This window comes from Falco punctatus, assembly GCF_963210335.1.
Source record: "Falco punctatus genome assembly, chromosome: 15".
Lineage (NCBI taxonomy): Eukaryota > Metazoa > Chordata > Aves > Falconiformes > Falconidae > Falco > Falco punctatus.
In genome coordinates this window covers 2232540-2255517 of record NC_137595.1, presented here as the reverse complement: position 1 = coordinate 2255517, position 22978 = coordinate 2232540, and the positions used below count along the sequence as shown (strand labels likewise).

Below are 22978 nucleotides of genomic sequence, written 5' to 3'. Positions count from 1 at the left end.
AGTGAATCTCTGGCCACTGCACAGCCCAGCCCCAGCAGGGAGATGGCGGGAGGGTTCGGTAGGGGTAATACAGGATACTCAGCCTTTACGCTGTGGGATACACAAATTGTCTGAAGAATCCGCTGAATCCAGCATCTGTTTCTGAGGGCTGCTGGATGCAGGGAGATGGACTTGCTCAGATTTAAATAGCAAAAAGCATCAGATAAAGATGTGAATCCAAGGCTCATCATGCAATAAATATTATGTGTTATATCACATTGCATTACATGCAACACGTTTGCAATAGCATTATAATCAGGTTCTGATGACAACTTCTACCTCTTTGTCTCGTGCCGGCTGGAAGCTTCTCCTCCAAAATCCAGGAGATTACTCCAGCAACAAATGTGAATTATCCCTAATGTTCCAGGACCTTTGAAACCAATGGGAGCTCTGGCAGTGATTTCTGTGCAATCAGGATTTTGCACTACACGAACAAAGGTATCGAAACCTGGCTTGCATGCAGAACACAAAGCACGAGCGATCCAGCAGTAATTTGTTTGAGGATGAAATATTTCTTGCCCCACTTGAAAAAAGCCCTACAGCAACAGAACAGGAGGAAGAAAGCGTTCACAATTAATCCCAGCTCAAAAAGCCCACTGCAAATGAAGAAGTTTTTAAAATTCCATTCAGATCTTTTTTTAAAAAAAAGGCATATCAGTTTACATTTATAATGTTGGTATCATCCAGTACTTTAAATCAAATTATAGCTGTATCAGGCTGCTTAACAATCTTTCTTTTTAATTAAGTTTACTAGTCCCACATGCATTTTTAAAAAAAATAAATTAAACAAACTTAATTAAATTACATGACAGGGGTTAGGTAAGACAGCTAAAAGCCCAGCAAGAATACAAGGACTGATAAATCCTTTTGGATATACTCACGTTTGGCACTTTTCCTAAACCCTGTAGCCTTGCGGACAACCTGGCGAAGGTGGCATCGCCTGCCCGTGTACCGCGGCACCCGCCGTGCTGTCCGCCTGCAGCGGTGTCCAGAGCCCTCTCCCTTAGCTAAGGCGCTCCCCCTTGTATACGTTTCCCAATCCTGCTTTCACAGAGAGTTTAAACAGCTCAGGAAGCTTCTCAAAAAGCTGAGCATCCATGAATTTCCATTAATTTCCCACGTTGCAGAGGGATAAGCAGTGCATCAGGCTTGGGCAAAGAGCTGCCTGACTTGGGGACCCTCTTGCTGGATAAGCCCCAGTGGTGGAAGCTCCTGGGGGTCCCCGGGGCATCACACCCCCTGCAGCAGTCAGGGCACAAGGAGAGCTTGGGGATTTCAAGTGCCTTCCGTGGGGGCCAGAATCCAGCCCCATTGGGGTTTTGGTTTTATTTGATTGAAGAAACCTCACCGAAATCAGGGAGTTTGTGGTAGTGTTTGCAGAAACTCCTTATTTTCACGGGAAGCAAAAGGTGCTTGTGCTGTGTAGCAACTACCAAGAAACAGGCAATTTCATTTTTACTGAGAAAATGTTAATAAAAAAGTACAGGATGAAGGAAAAGGAAGTGAAACGGGTGGGCAGCGGACTGCACGTGCAGACCTGGAGGAATTTCTGCTTTTCTCAGCTTCTCTGAGCACACATCCCAGGGAGATGCTCCATGAGCTGGGATAAGCTCCCACGAGGGCACGCACAGTGAGAGCATCTCATCGCTTCCAATTTTCTGGTGCAAATAGCACAAAAATATCCAGAGTGTCTATCTTTAAAAGATAAAAAGATTGCCACGAGGATGGCAGCTGGAACTTATTGCAGTGGGGAAAGCCCCGGTGCTTGCACAGCACCTTTCCAAGGAAGCACGAGATACAGCTGATAGCATCAGCCTGAATTTGCACCCTGAATAACCCACGGTCACAGTAAGATTACCGGGGATTTTTATAGGGGTTAAAATTGAATAATCTCATCGAGGGAGAGCAAAGCAGCAAATCCCCCTGTCTCCAGCCCTGCGGGAAGCACGGCAATGGGAGCAGATGAGCGTAATGCTGTGCATGGCCACCAAAAAGCCTCGCAGAGCTGTGGGGTCCGGATCATCCCTAAAACAAATTTGACATCCCCATGAAGACAGACAGCCATCACGGTGCGCAGAGAACAGCCTTTTGGTCCTCTCCGTAATTTCCCCGACTCCGAGGGCTCTGCATCTGGGGCTGCAAGGATGAAGTCAGCCCCGGAGCTGCTATGGGCTGGAAATGATTTCACCGAGCTGCAATGCAGATGGATTAATTCCAGTACTGTAAAGTCAACATGGTTGAACACTGGCTACATCACAGTCTTCATTACTGTGGTCTGGATCGGGTTTTGATGAAGTAATTTCCCTTGGGTTTAGCACTTAGAAAACATATAGGGCGTCCTTCTTGGATTTGCCTGAAGAGCGGTGCCCCCCCTCCCATCCACCCCAAATTGGCCTTTATCAGTTGCACATGGACCCCTGCGATTCGGAGGGCTTTCAAACAAGGCCCATATGGTCCGTGGCACACGATGCCCGAACAGTCGGACACATGAAATGAGATGCAGTTTGGGTGCGTACGATGGATGTTATTAATAACAAATAATATAACACTCCGAGGCTGTATCTTCAAATGCAGGGAGACACGCGATGAGCGCGGGTTAGCAATTCCTCCATCCTCCATAACCAAATCGACTCCCACAGAGCTCTGTGTTAGGATTTTGGACACCAGGAAGCCAACGCTCATCATCCTGCTCAACCTACGGTTTCCAAGAGTCCTTCAAGCAGAGTAGATGTTTATTTTGTCATTTTTTTCTTAGCTGTAAACTGGAATTGTGTATTTGTGCAATTTGTTTCCTTGGGAAGTAGTTGTGCAAATGTCACTGAGTTCTGCCTGGGCACCAGGCTCCGCTCCCAGCGGTGGCATCTCTGTGACACTCTCCTCGCGAGCCGCCCAGTGACATGCAGCTCTGCCTCCTTCGCTGGGCACCAGGGCCTGGGTGAAGGATACTTCCAGGGGCTAATAATGGGGTTCCCCGATCCAGTATTCATCTGTTCACTTCCAAAGACCTCTTCCTGTCACAGCTTGATGGGGACAGTCAGCACCCAGGTCCGGGTTTGCTGGCAGGGGGCAGAAAATGCTCGTGACAGGAGAAACCAAAGATGCTCAGTGCTTTAAACCATAAAAGAGAACTTTGGCTGCAAATGGGAAGCGACACATCAGGGAGTTTTCCTCTGCATCTCACAAGTCCTCCTTCCCAGCTCGTGGCAGGGAAGGACAAGGCATGCAATACAGTGAGGTCCATGCAAGGGGATCAGCAAACATTTTTCCTCTCTTTTGACTTCAGTAGAGGTCGCGCGGAGCCCTCCGACATGCTCACCCTGCAGCCCATAAGGCTTTAGCCAGCAGCCCGTAAGGCTTTCTGAGCACACTTTATAGCGCGATAAATCTCTGTAATGAGCTGGCAACAATAAACAAAACTATGGAAACACAGAAAAATGCTACAATGCTGATGTAAAGCGCTGTGCACCCATCCACATGCCACCACCTTACAGCGGGCGGTATTGCAGGGGCAGAAGCTCGGGGGAAGCCGTGCTGGAGCTGTGCGCTGCGCCGAGCGTCCCCGAGCCGGTGGCTCTTGGCCAGGCACACCGGGGTGGACACCAGCTTTTCTGATAATAAAAATTAGAAGTATATATGGTTAGACTGAAGCAAAAGCAATTTGTGCATGGTCAAAAGTAAGCAGTCTGAATGACTCAACATCATTCTTCTTAGTTATTTTCCTGCAGAGATAATATTCTGGGGAGGCGAGGTGGCAGGCAGGTCAGTGGGAAGAGATTTGCTCGCATTTAAGCTGAAATCCCTGTATTTTAATTCTTAGTAATCTTTCTAACCAGGAATTCAACCTTGAATACTACTCCACTAAATAAGCTCGTTGCTTCATTGAGGTAATTTTTATTTTTGATGTAAAGCTCATTGCCAGCCAGTCTCGGGGCTTCCAGCGCCGGTCAGCATTGCTCTCTGCCACCCAGAGAGGGCAGAGCCAGGCTGTTGCCAACCCCCTGCGCCGGGGGTGGGGTGGGGGGGTGGGTGCCGCATGGATTCCGCCTCTTGCCCACGGGTGTTTCACCCATGCCAGGTCCTTGTGTGCCATTTCTGTTATCTGCACCGCAGTCGAAGCTCCGGTTTTGTTGTGGGGCTGAATGAGACCCCCTCAAAAGGCACAGGCTGCTGCTGCCATTTATTTGCCGCCCATGCAGAGTGGGGAACAAAAAGCAGGGGCATGGTGCAGCCGCTGGAATGCCCGATGGCTGCAGCCGCCCGCCAGCTGTCCCTGGGACATGCACCCCTGCTGCTGTAATGGCTTTTTCCATCTCTAATGAGAAGCAGCGGCAGAAGCGGCTCCATGTGTCCATACAACCATGGGTCGGCAATGCCCAAGATCCCCTCGGACACTCCTGCCTCCAGCACATCTTCTCTGCAAGCTCTGTCCTTCCAGCTCGCCCCTTGCCATCCCGCTCCGTAACGCTGCTGGGGGTGGCAGTGGGTGCCAGGGCTGGTGACAGCTGGCTGGCAGCACTGCTCCGGGCTGCTGGGGGGCTGGCGTGGGGCTGGGGGTACTGGCGCTGGGGTGGGCGTACTGGTGCTGGGGTGGGGCTGCTGGGCACTGGGGCTAGGGGCCTGCTAACATTGGGGTGTGGGGGTGCTGACACCAGGGCTTGGGGGTGGTTACACTGGAGTTTGGGGGTGCTGACACTGGGATTAGGGGGTGCTAACAGCAGGGTTTGGGAGTGCTGACACGGGGCTTTAGGGGTGATATCACCAGGTTGTGGGGGTGCTAACACTGGAGTTTGGGGGTGCTGACATGGGTGTTCGGGGATGTTAACACCAGGGTTTGGGGGATGCTAGCTCACGGGTTTCAGGGATGCTGGCTCAGGGGTTTGGGGGTGCTAACACAAGGCTGTTGGGTGGTGCCAGCACCACGCACATTTTGGGACAGTCGAGTTTTTTATCACACACCTCATAAAACATCACCGCTGGGATCCAAGTCTCCTGCCTGCCATCTTGAGGCAAGACCGTGCTTTTCTTTACCTCCCAGTCCTGCGGGAGAGCAGCTTCCCTGCAGCATCACACACGTTTTGCTGCATCTGAGACTCGGTCTCTGTTCCGTGATGCTCGTTGCTCGTGAGGTTTAACGTGAGCGCTCCCCGGCGCAGGCGAGCAGGGCCGGAGGGGCAGCGTGGTGGATGGCGATACAACCCACGCTGGTTGCCGTTGGCTGGTGAACGCTATTTTTCTATGAATCCCCAAGACCGCATGTGCAGCCCGTCCTGCTGAGCCGAGTGGAAGCAGCACCTCAGCTGGGTTATTTTTATGATCAGAAAAAAAAGATTTCTTTCTCGCTGTTTTCTTTTGCGGGTGCTCTCCAGAGTGATAACATGGAATTTCCTCTGAAATTCGAGCAGGGCGAAGGAAATTAATTTTCTCTCTCTTCCCCCCCCTCGCATATAGAAATTATTTCATATGCCTGAGACAAAGTGCCTTAATAAGTAGACCTGCAAGCTTTAAATTTAAACAAGACCATCTCAGCAGTGCCATTGCCATCGCTGGCACGGAGTGAGGAGGAGGCGGCTGTGCCGATGTGGTTGTGCAGAGGAAGGGAAGCTCTCGTGGTGACGGGTGGCAGGGACAGACCTGGGGCTGGGCTCGCTTCTTTGCAGTTTCTGCACTGAATAGTTTTACTGGAAAATATAGAAAAATAAATTGCATTCCTGAAGCACGAAGGCGAAAGGTTTACCTCTAAGAGTTGGTGACTCCCTAGGTATATTTAACACCAGTTATTATTTAAATCACATTACATAAACCAATCAGTAAGATACTGCTCTTAAATCATGTATTTTACGCCACGCAATAGAAAATCACAGGGAAAAGAAAATAGTCCTGATTTAATTCCCAAAGCGAGTGATTTAGTACTTTTGCAAGCAGAGGGAGGGAGGTGCGTTACAAGAATGACGGTAACGGGAGGGTGAGTTCAGGCACAGCAACCACGGCAATGCTGGCTGCGGCGCGGCTGCTCTCAGCTCTCAGCGCCGGGTTTGTACAGCGGCTTCTGCTGCACGCTGAAATACTCCAAGACATTCTTTCACATCGGTACCACCTACACTATTCGGTTTAATAGAAGACAAAGGGAGGGAACGTGGGGCCGGTGGTGGAGGGTCGGCCTGAGCTGCAGCCGGCCAGGGGAGCTGGGATGCGGCTGGGAGAGTGGGTGGCTCATTCTTCCCCCTCCTCCTCCTCCCTCATTCCTTCAGTCAAAATTCAGTGAAATGTTTGGGGGTTAATTGCCTGTTCTTTTTTTAAACATCAGCAACTTCCATTGTTTTTCATGTTAAACTGCAATATCCTCATTCATCAAATTATATTAACAGTAAGTGCTTGGAGCTTCAAGCGATAAAAATGGTTATCATTATTGCCCAGATTTTTCCTAAAAGTACATTCATGTTGTGGACCTTTTAGGCCAGTTCTTCTCTTTCTATTTAAAATTATTTAAATTTATTCATTTAAATTATATGATTAATTGAAAGTATATATTTTCTCCCTCTCCCCATCTTTATTTTATGTCTTTTTCTTACTGATTCCAGGTTTGCTCATGTAAATTAGAGTTAACTCCATTAAATTTAATCAGTCAAACAAAAATTACCATGAAACCATCGTAGGACCAACCTGGATTTTGCCTGCCTTTTCCTCTAAAGCCGTATTGATTATTGCAGTAGGCTGGAGGAGGTGAAGTGGCATCAGTTTTGGGTTATATTTGTCCCAAATCAGTCACCTACCCTAATATTACATGTTGAGGCTCTGTCAGAGGTGGCCACCGACCAGCAAACGCCATCACTTGCTTCTTGAATTTTTTAATTTAATGCATTTCTTTTCTTTTCTTTTCCTTATGCTATAGCCAGTTCTCCTGCTGCCCTGGGAAAGCTTGCTTCACCCACTGCAACCCATGTCCAAACCGACTGGAGCTGCGCAGAGAAAGGCGATACGAGGCACGTGGGTTTCCCGACATATAGTTTCCTCTTTTTTGTTTTCTTTGTCGATCCAACTCCCCGCACCGAGGGGCAGGGCAGGCAGGGCTGCGGTCAGGGGCAGGAGATGGGAATCTACCTCTGCCTTCTCCAAAGTGCTCAGCCCCAAGAATAAAATGAAAAAAAACAGTATTTCCATGTCCTGGCAAAATTCCCCCGCTCCCTTTTTTGTGTTTTCCTTCAAAAACCAGTTCATGTTTCACAAAAATAGCCACTCCCGAGGAAACATAAATAATTTACCTTTTCTCTCATATTTTTTTAAAAAATTAAACTAATAGAAAATGTTTCCATTTGTCAAATCCCTGACACAGAGCAGCTGATTTGTAGGAATTTAAGTTATGGTTTATTTACCAAGTACTCAACACTCCACGAGCCACTTGTCCTGGCAGCCTGCACCAGCCAGGGATGCTCCACCAGCATCTCCCCAGGGTTCATGCTGCAGGAAAAAATCCCAACGGGGCTATTGCAAGATTTCCTCTAGATTTTAATCATCAGCTCTTCAAAACTTCAAGCTCTTAACTCCCACATTTGCATCTTCGGAGCTGCAGGGAAGGAACGGTCGGGGCACAGGCAGCTTAATAGCTTAAGTACATAGAAAATGTCAGGATGTGCAAGATGCAGAGCCTGCTAAGTTGCCTTGGCTTTGTGCCCTGGTAAAAAGGTTTTTCCTTTCATGGCCTTTCACAATACCACAATTTTTTTCTCCTGAATTGAGCCCTGAAAGCAGTAACTCTAGACAGGGCAAAATTTTCCAGTCCCAGAGCCCTTTGCCTGCCCTTTGACAGCTTCCCTGTTATTTTTGCCCTACAACGAAATATTTTTGAACTGATGAGAACAGAACACCCACTTCTGCTGGGATCTGAAAAATTTTATTTCACAAAGTGAAGCAGACCCTGGTATTCCAGTTATGGACCCAAAACCCGGGAAGGCACATGAGCATCAGGCTTCCTCCTGCGCCAATAAACGGTGATAAAAATCCATCTGCTAGGAGAGCAAGGATCACAGTGGGGTCTGCTGATAAAAAAAGTATCAGGTTTTCACTAATTTCTGGACAGAAACAATTGTTTCAAATACTTGGTATGTGAATTATTTTACTCTTTGCCGATGTGTGTTTTTGGCAACAGGAAAACAGGAAACCAGCTTGGAAAATATTAGCGAAATGGAAACCAAGATCGTAAAGTATTTCGGTCTGGAGAGCTTTCGATTTTCCAATATGCGAACGCAGCAGAAGCAGAACTGTAAACCAATTAAAGGCAATTTAATTTAAGAGGCTTCTCACGGAGGGAAGAGATCTGGCATGTATATGGTGATGCAGTCAGCAGCGAAGACAACACAACCCCCAGCACCTGCGGAGGTTATTGCTAACAGAGATGGCGCGGGGATTCGATGCAGATGTGTCCCGGCATCCGCCTCCCGCCCTTCAGCTGCGGATATAAAAGATGGTCCAGTCATGTCATGTTCTTCCTTAATTATTAGGGAATTTGAGGCAGGTTTTTAATTGCATCGCTAGATATTTTGGAAAGGTTTGGATTTAGGGCTGAGTCCTGCTTGGCCGAGGTGGGATTTTATGCCATACACGGTCTATGCACCAGCCCATGGCAGCATCCAGCCTACCACCGGGGAACACTCTCTGACAGCAAACGGGAATAGAATATTTAAAAAAAAAAAAAAACCACAATAAAAAGGATAGAACAGGGAAATAAAAGGAGTTTGTGGATTTGCTCCATTTGTATGCACTGGTGAGACTTCACAGCACAAACCAGAGGTGCTGGACTCGTGCTGCCCCGCAAGCGAGCAGCCCTGGAGGATATTCCTCACGTGCCTTCTCTCTTCCTCACTTCTCTGATGACTGAAACATAATTAAAGCAAAATAAACTCCTGTTCACAGCCTCTGCTGTCCATTCGCATGCAGAAGGATGCAGATGGGCTGACTTCACTTGTGTTTCTGGTCGGCTTCTCGGCGACGTGATTTCCGTGCCACCTCCTGGGTGTCTGTAACACCCCAGGGAGCTGCAGCAGAGCCAGGAGGGTCGGGCTGGGCTTTGCCATTCCCGTGTGAGCCCTGGCCAGGGCTGCCCCGGTGATTTACTGCTCATCTCACACCCTCGAGAACCTTCCCTGGACCCAAACACCCTTTTGTCAGGATTTGTCCCCCTTCTCTTCAAAATTCTTCTAGCTGTAACAGCTCCCCAGCTGAAACATCACTCTTGTGTTTTTTCCTACTCAGAGTCCTTGCAGAGACTTATTTTTCCCCCTCAGCACTTACAGCCCACTTTGCATCCTGAGAACTCACCAACAAATTGCTTCCACACTACACCCCAACTTCAAAAATTGTGCAGTACAAGGGTTAACCAACTTAAACGTTTAAAGAGTCATGAAATGGACTGTTTCCGCTTCCCATCTGGCTTTTATCAATTTTAAGTCGGTTTCAGAAGTACTGCTACACAATCAAAACACACAATCTCCCTAGTCAGATAATTCAATTTTATAAATGAATTACTTATGTGCCTATAAGTAAATACATTCCTAGGCAGGGAGATATTGACTGCTGTCAATGATATAATGAAGTCCAGGGGAAGCGGCTGTGGCTGAAGCACCGGCCCCTCGGCGACATCCTTCTGGGGTGCAGTGGGATGTGGGTGGAAGGGAGGGCTGCCCAGAAGGGTGGGACACCTTGAGCCACCACTGAGGACCATAGTGTGGACCATAAGCAATGTCATGGACATGAGGAGAGGATGGACTTGACGATGTTTGTGATTTGCAGTATCTGAGGGGAAATGTGTTGAAAGAGATAGGTGAAAGGGAGACACAGAGCTCCTGCTGAGGGGGTGCAGAAGGTCCCAGCCTTCCCATGCAGGCATGTCCCCTTCACCCATGCTGTTTTAGCCCCACCTTGTCCAACAGCATGGTAAAGAAGGGTAAAAAACTGCTCTTAGATATATCAAACCTCATGCAAGAAGACCTGATGCTGCAGGAAATTATTCTCCAGTTATTGCATTTTGGTGCATGGGGTCTTTAGCTAATGCGGACCTTGTCCCGGTACAGAAGTAGGCACAAACACACATCTATGCATCCCAGTTTAGTGGCGATCCAGCCTGATGGCACCCACTTCAGGTATCTCAGCAAAATGTTACACGAAGGAAAATACACACTCATGGCACCAGGTTCACCCTGGGGTAAGGGAATCTGTGAGGTTCCTCTGCATCTCGGGCATGGGTCTCAATCAGGTGGGCCATGGATTTCTGCTTTCCTTCTATTTTCATTGCTTTGTTTAATGATGAGCTAGGAGTGTGACAAAGCCTCCATTGGGCTGGGAGCGAGGAAGGTTTTCAGACGGGGGACTGGTCCTGCCCCGATGGCCAGGGCAGAGGATGGATCCCAGCTGAATCAGGGCACAACTTTTAAAGTGCAAATATTTTGTGGTTGACAAGAAAATGGCAACTCCTTGGGGGTAAAGTAACAGTTGAAGCATGGTTTTGTTTCTACTTGCTCTCCAGCAGCTTGAGACTGAGGTCTGATGAGGCAGGAAAGGTTGGCAGTTCCAGCTTTTCATGTTTTACGACCACTTTTGGTGAGTATGAACATCACATTTAAACTAAAGCTGCTCCCAGTTCCTGGCATTCCTCAGTTACCCATCACCCTGGGGTCCCTGTTCGCTTTCTTGTGGCACAACTGGAAAATATGACTGAAGGCAGCTTGGACTTGGACTGAAGCAGCCCAGGGTGAGTGGTGCCACCCAGCCATCCGCCCGAAATCCTGCCAGCAGTCCTAAAGGAGGTTGTGCTCTGCTCGTGGTGAGCCCCGGGGAGCTGCAGGTTTCTCTCTGTTCCTCCACCACAAATGGTCCCATGGCAAACCAGCCCAACCCAGAGGAATGCAAGCTGCAGAGGTGAAGAATGAGTTGGATCAAAGGGACCACCTGGGGTAGGCAGGAGCTGGCGTTTGTCTTGTCTTTTGAAGGCCTGTTTAATAGCAGCTAGGTCATTGCACTACGTCGCTGGAGGAAGGGCTGCCACGAGCACAAGCTGGTGCTGCCAAGACCTCGTATAGAGTTTCCCGCTCTGGATGTGCACCTACTTGGACCAAATCTTCACCTTTTCAGTTATTTCCCTTTTCTGCAGCAGCGATTTGACACCATCTGAGCAGCCCTGGCTGACGGGGTTGTTTCATTGGGAGCTTTGTGTGGTTTTCTGCTGGTGCTTCATCCACATCAGAGGCAGCACGCAGGATTTTTCAAACCCTTCACAAGCCCCTGCAGCTAAAAGCGGGGTTGTGCTGTGAAGATCCATACCATAAGCTGTAACACATTCTTGAGAAATGTGGGGCTCTGCTGAGCAGCAGCATGCAAGCACGTCTCCTGTGAAGCAATGGCAGACCATGACCTGGCAATAAGATTTGCATCCCACTCAGAATAGACCAAAATGAACCCCATCACCGGTCCAGCAGGGCTCTGGAGCATGTGGGGTGCTGGGTTTTGCATGGATGCTCACTTCCAGTACCAGTTTCAGCTATGGAAGTGGTTCCTGTTGCTTGTACGTGCTCTTCTCCATCGTTTTGTCCTGGTCTCCGAAGCAGCTGGAAGGAGGAGAAGCAATGGAGTCTTGCAGCAAAATCCACATGGAAGTGACCACACAGCAGCGTGAAGCTCCCTGCAGAAATAGCTCCCAAAGAGGTGGAATAATTTGCTGGTTTAACCACCCTGGCTTGGGAGAGTTCCCTATGCTAGCTGAGAAAAGCAGCTACTGCTCTGCTGCGTCCTCAGGTCCTCTCTGCAGGCTGGGAGGACCAGGGCAGGTCCATCCCTAATCCAAGGGCAAACTGACCTTGAGGTTGCTGCAGCCAGGCACATCCTCTCCCTCCCAGCAAATCTAGCACATTTCTGCATAATAATGCAATAAATCTTCTTTGCTGAGAGGGGCTGGGAGCAAGGGTGATGTTTGCTCTCTTACGGGGCGAGTCAATTGCTAAATAAATAGAGTGTTGAAAGCCTGGAGAAATTTGGAGACAGGTCTTCAAAAGGACAATTTTAGGGGGTACAAATTGTAACCACAAAATCTGCATTCGCATTCTGCATCTGCAGATAATTGTAAGCATCTGTAGCGCCAAGTTTGAGAGTGGGCGGGAACAAGATAGGCAAGGGTAAAAACACACGGGCACGCTCCGCCGGATCCGTGTCCGAGGTGTAAAGGTTTGGACACCGCCGGGATGCTGCATGTGCCGGGGAAAAGCCACCACCACAAGTACTCGGTAAAGTGCTAGGCAAATGTATGCCTCAAAGGAAATATGAAGAATACTTAATTGAAGTAAGTAATTAAGTGAAATGAATAAAATAAAATACTAAAGTAAAATGAAATGGAATTAAATGAAATTAAAATAACAAACCTAAACAATTTTGTTTCAAATACAAACTCCAGGTGGGCTTCAATGCTGTGCAGCAGACTTGTAGCACTTCCTTTCCTAATCCTCTTTTACCTTAGAGGGAATTGACCTGCCAGAAAACACAGAAATCCACACTAGGTTGATCTTTTGAAAAGGACTTCTGCCTCCTCATCTTAAAAATGCCAAATCAAGAGTCCATTTTCTCTTTTGCTCCTTCTTTTGGTGCTGGCAAAAAATCTTTGATGCTCAAGTCCTGTTTTTCCATCTGAGAAGCTCCATGGGCGCTGACAGCTGACAGGCATTTTTACAGCCATTATGCATTTGGAGGGTAATATGCATATTTTGGCACTTTCCCTTAGGAGGGAACTGAAGCAAGGTCTTGCCAATAGCCCACTAAATTACACCTCTAAAGACATTTTTTCTTCTGCCTTGTGATGGTGAGATTCTTTTATTATAATGTTGCAGGAAAAACTGGCAGAAGTACAGTTCAACATTGCCTGAAGAACAGCTTCCGAGCAATCAGCTCTCTGCAAAGTTCAGGAGGTCCTTATTTTCCTGGGGGAAGTGCTTTAATCAAGATTAATTTTTTCCAGTTTTCAGTAATCGGAGCTCTTCCTGAGTTTTCCTCAGCTCTCCTTTAGGATGAAATTATCAAATTTCCATGGCAATTAGCAGAGAAAGTTTGAGCAGAAAGATCGTTTTGTACATTGGATGGCAGGGGACAAGTGACATTAGGTTGGAAGATCTGCATGAGGGGGTCTCTGTGTGATGTTGTCCCATAAAATGTGTCGCTCCGCAACACACAATTTTATCCGAGGTATCCTGGTGCTCACAAAAATCTCAGTCCTGCTCTCCCAGTGTGTGATCCCTTGACACGACAGAGAAGGATTAGCAGAAGCAAGCAACTTTGACCTGGATTTCGCTTTAGCTGAATAGCTGCCAAATCTCCTTTACCTTAAAGCCACCCCGTGGCAAAGCCCTGGTGCCAGCCACCTGCGTGGAGTGAGCTTTGCAGGTGCCGTGGAGCAGCCAGGGTGCACAGCCCGGCCTCAGCCGCAGCCACCACTGTCTCCCCGAGGTGGGAGTGGGTGCTCGGAGACATGGGGCTGCAGCCCACTGCCGCGGGGCTGCCGGGCACCGTGCTCCGAAGGACCTCCCTGCTGAGTCGGGGGCCGAATGTCCCTTGTGGATGGACCCAAAACAGTGGATCATCTGCCACGTGCCCCCTGAGGGAGAGCACGCCGAGCTCTGCAGCAGCAGCAGAAGAGGGGACTGAGGGAAATGGGGAAAGGAGTAAAGGGAAGAAAAAGTACCGATTCACAGGGGTTTGCACCGAAGCAAAGGAGACATTTCAGTTCTGTGCTTCACGGTTCCTGGGTGTAAATTATTACTTGTGAGAACCTGGAGAGTCCCGGGGGCCATGAAACAGCTCAGGAACCCCAGGAAGCTCATGAGCCACCTGGACATGTGAGCTCCAAAATGCCATCAATTACCCGCTCCATTTCTAAGTTTCGGTCAGGCTGAGGAGGCAGCAGCACCGGCATGGTGCACAGCAGCGAGTAACCTTGCTGAACTCACAGCCGCCACCCGGCTGGCTGACTTACGCCTGGAAGTAACAGACACAGTTGGGATCCCGGCATCAGGTCACATCTCAGTGGCTGTTTTCAGAAAATATGGGAGAAAAAAGAGGAGTCACTAATCTGTAGTTCCATGCCAGAGCCTCAGGTGGGAAAAGATGAGGTCGGGCTTCTCTGGGCTTTGCTTTGCCCGGCAGGGAGACAAAGCCGAAGCAGTGCAGGGGAAGGGTGGCTGCAGAGCTGGTGCAGGGGCTGCAGGAAGGCAGAGCACTTTCCACAGCTGCCTTCCCGCTGTGGTCCCGCTGATGTATATTAAATATAGCTAACAGATCGGCAGGGTGATTTCTCTCCCTGCCGGGCTCTATCCCAGCCAAGCCCGAGAACACCCATTACCCTCCCTGCTTCTCTGCCTGCTTCAAAACAGGGTTTAAGCCATCCCTAGTCCGCAAGGCCTGCTGAGCGGCGGCGGCGTGCGCAGGACGGCGGGGAGGGGAGGGAGGAGAGGGGAGGCTTTCCTGGGGCTGCAGCTGTGCAGCTGATGAAGTGATAGCAGGGAGGCAGTTGCCCAGAAATAATGCAGGCATCAGGTGAGGAAGGAGGACAGGGCAGCCCGAGGAGGTACCTGCCCACAGTTCAAACATGGCACCTCTTCCTACTCTGCCCTGGGGAGCAGGCAGGGATGCTAAGTGCTTCAAATTGCCAGTGGTGGCCCAGGAAAGCAACAAGACTGCACCAGCCAGTGCCCACATGCCATCCCCTCAAACCAAATCCCCCTCCAACACCAGCAGGGACTGACCCCTGCCCCGAGCAGCCCTGTCCTCCATGGCAGATGGCAACGAGGTTTAAAACACAGGCATTCATCCAAAGCCCAGGGAAACACCCTCTAATTCTGTTCTATGGCTCAGCCACTCATTTCTGAAGCTGATGAATAAACACGACTGAAATATTTAGCAGAGGCAGCTATAGGAGCGTGGGTTTTCAAAACGTGGTGCTGCGGTGAGGCTTGGGTCCTGCTGGTACCCTGCGGTCCTCAGCAGCGGCAGCACCGCCCCGGCCCGGCAGCTCCCTACGGAAGGAGCAGCAGGAGACTGTGGTTCTGTTCCCTTGCGTGATGCAGCATCTGGAAAGGGGGGCAACTGCTGTTGCATGACGAGCAAGCCATGGAGTGCGGCTTAGGAGCTGAGAGGGAGGGTAAAGAGCAGAGTAACTCAGCGTGTACTGCACTGTTAGAAAATATAATCAAGAAAAAAGCCCTGCAGAGCCATCCGCTCAGGACATCAGGCATTTTCTCTCTGAAAGACATTTCAAAACAGTAACTTTTTAAATTTAAGTTACACTTGCATTTTGCACTGTATTAAACGCCTAGAAAGGGCTTCTCATGTCTTTTTCCCTTGCCTTGGAGGAAATGGTGTCCCCTGCCTCAGGAGCCACCTGCAGATGCAGCCCCAGCCCATTGTGGGTCTCCCCAGCCATATGAAAGACATCATCCCTCCTCTGCCTTCAGCTCAGGATTGTGTTACCCTGTAGTAATTCACTCACAGTTAGCAAACGATAAATCCTTGCACAGTTAGTTGAGAAATCAGGGCTAAGAAGGATGGAAGTGTATTATTAAATCCAAATGGCTCTACAGCCCAAGCCTCTCTTATTCACTTCATAGCAAAATTAACAATATTACAGGGTATGATAAACTGCAGTGCTGTAATAGCTGTTCCCTAAGCACACCTTAAATAAAGTGATCACTTTTTCAGTGAGGTTTTTAGCCTGACGTTAACTGGATGTTAGAAGAAAAGAAATCTTTAGTATTTTTCTTCCATTTCAGTGCAGATCCTTCAAGCCCTGTCCTTTTCTGTTCAGGGTGGCTGGTGGCAGGATGGTGGCTTTGGAGTGAGCCTGGGGCTGCCCCTGACATGGGTCTGAATCAGGGCTTTGCAGAGCAATTTGGAGTAGGGGGCTGCAATGTCTGTAGCAAAAGAAATATTTTAAAAGCTGACTTTCAGACAACAACACTAGCTTTAAGATAGGCTCAACCGGCATTTTGCAGGTGGGACCGTGGGTCCTTGAGCATCTAGATGCAGGATGCTCAGAGGCATCATCTCAATTTCTCGTGGCCAGGAAGAGAGGTGTGAACTGTCCCTTGGTGGGTGGGTTTCTCTCAGCCAGCGTCACAGTCTGGTGAGCTGCTGCCATCCGTGATTTATCATACAGAGCAGAGGAGAGAGGAAAGCCACTAAATCCTGACATTTGCCCCTTTTTATCAGACATTTGTGCTGGATTATGACTTTCTGTTTATCTCCCAGCTGAGCTGCTGGCTGTATCATGACACAGTAACATTATCTGTTCGGCCTTTGCAAAAATAGCCTGGGTTCAGGCCAGCACGAAGACAAGAGTATTTTGGCCTTTGCTTTGCGGGGAAATGAAGGCACAAGGGTGAAAACTCAGTGACTATGTTGGCTCTGACTTGCAGTGAAAATGGGTATATTTGCCTGACCTGTTCATCCCCATCTATGCTCACATTTTAGTATTTTAGCCATACAGATACAATCAGTTCCCTCAACCTGGATGACTTCTTTAGAGGCTGAGGGTCTGTCAGGAGCACAGTGCAGCCCCCAGGAAACATCAGGGCTCCTGGCAGGGTACCACCAACTGGGACCTGAAGCTCACTATCCCCAGGGAGGCTTGAAATGAAGCCCAGTGCCTGAGGTCTGCCAACCTGCCATTCGTTTCTCCCTCCTTAGGGTTCCCTGTTCCTCCCCACTTGCCTCCTTACCCCCATACTGGGTACTCATTTCTGAGTGGGTTTGTCTTAGCAAGAGGTGATGGCATATGGTCACTGGCTTCCATGTGCTGTAGCTTCAGGAGAAGCATCCTAAGACTTATTTCATAGAAACTTAAATTGAAAAATGGAAAAATGAAAAATAGAAAACCACACTTTTTTTTTTTTAATTTTTTTTTTAATCTGCAATTTGGGTGTGAGCTGCTTTGTTGTTTTGGTGAATGCATGATTTCCTCAGCAGGACAGCAGTGCTTCAGGGGAAAAAAAAAAAAAAAAAGTATGAAAACACTAATTGGACTTTCTCAAAGGTGCAAAGGCAAACAAGAATGGAGACGATGCCAGGGAGCTACTGTACAACAGGTGAAGCCTGCACAGGGGAAACCGGATTTGTTTATCTGCTTGCTTGGTGTTTCTTTTGTCAACGTGGATATCACATACAGAAGATCAGGTTTCAGATGGGTTTTCTGGGGTAAGGAGCTCACAGGGTTTGTGGCTGGTGTCATGTAGCGCTGGCCTCCCACAAGGCAAAACCCGAGCACTGCCACCCTCCTGGTTCCAGGACAAGGCTCATGTTGAGAACAGATGTGGTGAGGACATGGGACACCAGCACTGTATTTCTCCGTCAGCATGGAGAGAACAGAGACAACCCCTTGTGCCAGGTCAGGTAACACCACACAGCGGGGAACTTAATAAAATGTGTTCAGCAGGAGAAAGAGCTCATATTTGTTACAGGATTACTGGAAAAATAGAGCACATCCCAGGCATGGATTTGACTACCTCACACCACAGAAGGTTTGTCCACCTGTTTTCAATGAAGAAATGGGGCACGGAGAGGTGGAGTGACCTACCCAAGGTGGCAGAGGTGTACATCCCAGACCTGAGCACCAGGGTGTCTGTAATAGCTTTCCTCCACAATGCTGGAGAGAGAAAGAAAAAGTATGAGCTGGCTCTTTGCTTCTATATTTTTGTGAAATATTCTAGCTCTGCTGACCTGTCATGAACAAAAAATGTGGATCAATGAGACCTGCCCTGTAAGACCCCACCTTCCTGCCCAGATTTTGATCTATGCCCAGTTCAGACTTGCTATGAGGTTTCCAAGGACTTAGGTAACTTGTTCAGATCTGTTTTTGCCAGCCTCTCTGTCTTTTGGCTTGGCTCGTGTCCAGAAGGAGTCACAATGAAGCCACTGGGTGGAGTATGTGTTTCCAAGGATAATCATGAGAAGATGGGATGGAAAGTTTTTTTGCCAGCTTTTGGCATAAGTAGCCCGTATCTGCAGCCTGCGGAGCTCGCCCTCGGCTCTGACATGGCAAGGTGCTCTGACGCACGCATACACCGTGCAAGGAATTTTACTTGCATCAGAAATCCCGGTGACTTTAGTGGGTCATTCTGCATGAGCAAGGCCGTCTGCATAAACAAATGGTTGCAGATTTGGGATTTCACCGAGGTCGTAGCAGGTATTCCTGGATTTCTGGGAATCGGGTTCAATCCTGATGTTGTGACATCCATAGTGACCGAGTCACATAGTGACAGAGTCACATAATGGCTGATGCCACTCCAGGATGTTTTTCATAGGAAACACCCATATTGCAGGTTGATGCACATGGTGTTGGATTTTCTGTCTGTAAGTCTTTGCTTTGTGCAGCTCCATCCTGCAGACCGCTGGCCCACACCTGGCCAAGCCCCTGAGCATGTGAATTATCGAAATATATAGTATAGTCCATCTCTGTTCAGCAAAGCACTGAGGCACGTGCTTAATTTTTAGCTTAACTCACAGGGCTGTATCTTAAATCAGTGGGACATTCAATCAGTGGGATTTTTTCCTTCCCAAGGACTGTAGGGTCAGAATTTAATACGGAAAGTCACGGGGATTTTTCCTAAAGACTAAGTTTATAAAAATGAATATTATAGCATTGTTTTCAAACTTATTAACTGTGTCATACTGTTATTGCCTCCAGTCATTTTTTTAGAAAACAAATAAACAGCAAGTATTTGTCAGTCTCAGCAATAAACTATAGTGGCAGCAAACTTAATCTGGTGTTAATTAGGCTTGTGGAAAACTAAATCAAGCATCAGAAACCACAGATTATTTTAGGCTTCCTCTAGCATAAACACAAAGGCTTGAGGATCCATAACATATTATTTTTGTTGACAGTTTTCCACTTTTCCCCCAATTTATTTCACATATCTGATAGGCTGCTCCTTGATTGCTTTTAGCTCTGTCTTCTTTTGGCCTCAGTGTGGCAGTTTGTTAATCCTTCCTATTTTTGTGTATTTAAGCAGGATTACAAACTTCAAATACATTGTAAAAGGAACCTGTATACAATCTTTCAAAATCATTTAAGTGGGCCAATGACAGAAGTACCAGCCTTGCAAGTAAATACAGAACATTTCGGAAATCATTCCCAGTGTTTATTTATAAGCCATTTTTAATTACTCAGCAGGAATGAATGAAAGAACTAGAAAATGGAGAACGACAGAGGGTTTTGCATTAAGTTACAGCTCAGGAGAACAAGGGAGTGATCGCCATGCTTTCAAGTCTAGATAATTTTGGTGTGTAATTAAGCCCTGCTGGTTTATCGACAATCTAATAAAATTAAACTGCACACTATTTTGCAAATAGCATAGGGATCTCTTGAAAAGCTCCACACAGCACAGAGAAATAGTGGACATCTCCACCCAGGGAAAAGCAAGTAAAGAAGCCAGGTAAATTTTAGATTTAGATCAGATATTAGGAAGAAATTCTGCCCTGTGAGGGCGGCGCTGGCAGAGGCTGCCCAGAGCAGCTGTGGGTGCCCCATCCCTGGGGGTGCTCAGGGCCAGGCTGGACGGGGCTGGGGGCAACCTGGGCTGGTGGGAGGTGTCCCTGTCCCTGGCAGGGGGTTGGGGCTCGGGGGGCTGTCAGCTCCCTCCCAGCCCAAACCAGGCTGTGATGCTATGAAGTCAATGGCAGAAAACTCACCAAAAGATGAATTTCGGGCCACAAAGGTTAAGAAAGGCAGGGCAGAGCTTGGAAGCTTACTCAGACACAGACCCAAGAGGAGGGTGCTCATGCCACCCTCAGCACCTGCCTGAGGATGCTGCAGCATGGTCCAGCACCACTGCACCCGCACGCCCGGCTCCCTGCTACAGCTGCCCATGGTGCTACCAGGAGGTGGTGGTATACCAGCACCGTGCCGACTCGTGAGATTGCAAACAGCAGGGATTTAAGACAGACAAATGTGAAGGCAGCTGGTGTAGTGACAGCCCCAAGGGGAGGCAGGACAGTGGGGACACAGCAGATTCCCGGGCGGGGTTCGAACTCGGGCAGGGTGTAGCTGAGCAACAAAATTGCAGGAGGTGAAAAGAGCGTGCCGAGTACTCCCTAATCCATATGAAACAGAAACCCGGAAGCTTCAGAGTGGGACTGCAAATAAAACAGAGCTGTCAGTATCTTCGTCAGCAACCGTTGGGCTGCTGAGCTGTAAGGTGGTTGGGATTTCTTCAAACCACTTCCCAAGCTTCAGCCTACAAAGCGATTCTTGCCCCCGTGGCTGGAATTTGTTGCAGGTGCCACTCATTGAAGGCCCATCCTGCCAGCAAGTTTTCGTCTGGGAAGGGCCACTAGTGTGGTACTTCAAAATAAATACAGACAGGGCTTGCAGAGCTCCCACGCATTGGCTGAAGGTTTCCCAGCAATTTGGCGATGCTGAGACCCCAAGATGGGGACGGTGACCATTGCAGAAGAGAGTTTGAGCAAGGTTGGGGTGGTGGATTTCCCCCAGATGTGGCCCCCCTGCCCTAAGAGGAAAGACATCCCTTTGGAAAAGCCCTGACCATTCCCAAAATCAAACCAGAGTGTTTTGTGAATTGATCCCAGGTCCAAAGTGATGGAGTGGGCACATGACGTGTAGGTATATGTCAAAGCGTCCCTGGAACCTCTGTCTCTGCAGCCCAGCAACAAACAAGACATGGTACATAGCGTCACAGGAATTCAAGGATCAGTAAACAGGTAAAATGCATATAAAATTCCAGTTGCCACAAGACTGATGAATAATTGATTAGTAACAAATAAAATAAAAATAAAAAAGTGAAAGAAACTCAACTTAATTTCTAAAAAAAACAGCTCAGCAGACAAACATGAAGATCAACATGTTCCCAGCAAGCATAAGACCAGCCCATAAAGACTTGTCCTGACCATTAAGGCACAAGGATGGGAAATCTCTTATAGATGATGGTGGTTTACTCAACAGCTTGAACACATTCCTTGCCTCATTATTCAGCAGCAAAGACAAAGATCAACCTGTCTCAGTTGAGCTGATGTGTTGTGGAGGCAGAAGGAGCAAAGTTCTTCATGAGCTGCTGGGAGAAGCACGTTCCAGTACGCTGGTGGAAACCAAAACTCAATGCTTTGCTGTCCTTACACAATTTCTGTTATCGTGTTTAACTGCATGGCTTTATTGATTATTTATAAATAACTTACAAATAGTAAGTTGTAACCGAGAAGTACCATTTAAAGCTCGCTCATTCCCCAAAGTAGAGTCAATACTGCGACCCCTTGTTCAATGAGTTTTCCTACCAGGCTGGAGGGTGAATGAGATAGTGCCAAGGACACCAAGAGAAAACCCAAGTTCTCACCTCCCAGGACAGGCAACGGCCACCCTCACCCTGCGAGGGCACCGTGGTTGCTCCTCTGGCTTCCTCTGAGCCCTCCCCTCTCACCCCCAGCATCACCTGCAGCAGCCCTAGGTGGGATTCATCCATGTCTTACCTGTTACCAGATACCATGACAGCAAAGAAACATTAGCATCTGAATTAAATGTTGGGAATTTAGAAGCTAATTAAGCATCATTAAAGGTTTTTAAGCAATAGCCCATATATTTTACGGGCTGGGAAAGTCCAGAGGTACCCACGCTTCCTTGGCACACGCACACATCCCTCTGCGCAGCCACCCCAGAGAGCCAAGCCACTGCCATGACTGCCTAAAAAGTTGCAAGAAGTGATGTAAACAATACTTTGCAAGTGTATATGCACATGCATGGCATGCTTGCCTGCCTTTAGGGCAGTTGTCTGGACAAGACTGTGAGTTCTGCTTGGCATATCTGTAGGGAACAAATGTGTGAGCACAGGAGACTGTGCTAACAGGAAAGAAAGGCGCTGCAGTGCTGCAGGTTTAGCTCAAAAGAGTTTTATCCAATATTCCCACAAGAAAACACAAGACAGAGCAGGCTGACAGAGTGGGAAAACTCCAAGGGCTGAGACCTCTACTCCAAAATCACCACAAAGTAGTAACATTACATCTTTTTTAATGGTGCCTGCAGGTTAGCTGTAAGAGTAGGGGTGGCACCCTCATGGTGCAATGTGATCTGCACGGCTGGAGCAAGCTGGGATCTGAGCACCCCAGGTGCTCCGAGAGACCCCAAAACTGCACGAGGCCGTGCCAACCCTTTCACCCCTCTGGTCCTTTCCAGTTGCATGGCACAAAGCTGCTAAGATGACCCTGAAGATACACAAGGTGGTTTCCCTGCTGATGACAGTACCACGAAGCATTCAAAGGATTTTCTGGCAACTCAGTTGTTTCTTACTTTGTCATGTCTAACCTTAACTCTGCAGTTTCAAATTCATAGCTTTTAGGCTGGAATAACTAAACCAACCATGCTTTATAGTTTAGTTTACCAATACAATTCTCTTGAACATAAGCCCACAGTGATGCAGGCTTTTTTTATTTATTTATTTTTGCGTAAGAATTTCCTTTGTTTTTTTAAAAAAAAAATGTTGAACATTTATGCACAGATGCTGAGCAATGACCCAAACAGAATAGTGTATGCAGTATTTCCAGGATAAAAAAGACAGGGTTTTTCCTCACATGGCCAAAAACTGTGTCTCTTTTTGGCAGGTGAGCCAGGAGAGGTGCTGTGCTGCGCCTGGCTGTGTAAATGTGCATGTGTGGTATGCAACAGCAAGGTGGGCTTCAAGGGAAAGACCTTGGGATCTGGGCATAGGGACCAAAAAAAGTTTAAAAAAAACCACTTGGGAAAACCCCCAGACCCATAGTGGTTTTAGGCGAGCAGCTCTGCGCCACCCCTTCCCTGCCTGTGCCAGGACACCTGGGCAAGGCCTGCGGATCTGGAAAGCGGTGCCAGCTGAGCTGTGTCAGTAATGTGAGCTGTGCATGGCCCCTGCTCCTCGTGCCAGTTATTAGACCTTGATAT

At 48.2% G+C, this 22978-nt stretch overlaps 1 protein-coding gene across 3 annotated transcripts in view; it reads right to left on the bottom strand.

Moving 5' to 3' along the window:
• TBX22 (T-box transcription factor 22) overlaps window positions 1-22978 on the bottom strand; it is a 71216-nt gene that overhangs the window by 40241 nt on the left and 7997 nt on the right. The window contains exons 2-3 of one of the 3 annotated variants that reach the window (XM_080366347.1): window positions 17636-17704; window positions 921-17038 (exon numbers count right to left, since the gene is read on the bottom strand). The gene's annotated coding sequence lies outside the window, so the exon portion shown is untranslated. Of the gene's footprint in view, window positions 1-920; window positions 21153-22978 lie in introns of all 3 variants that reach the window. The other 2 variants (XM_080366348.1, XM_080366346.1) reach the window with 2 other exon arrangements.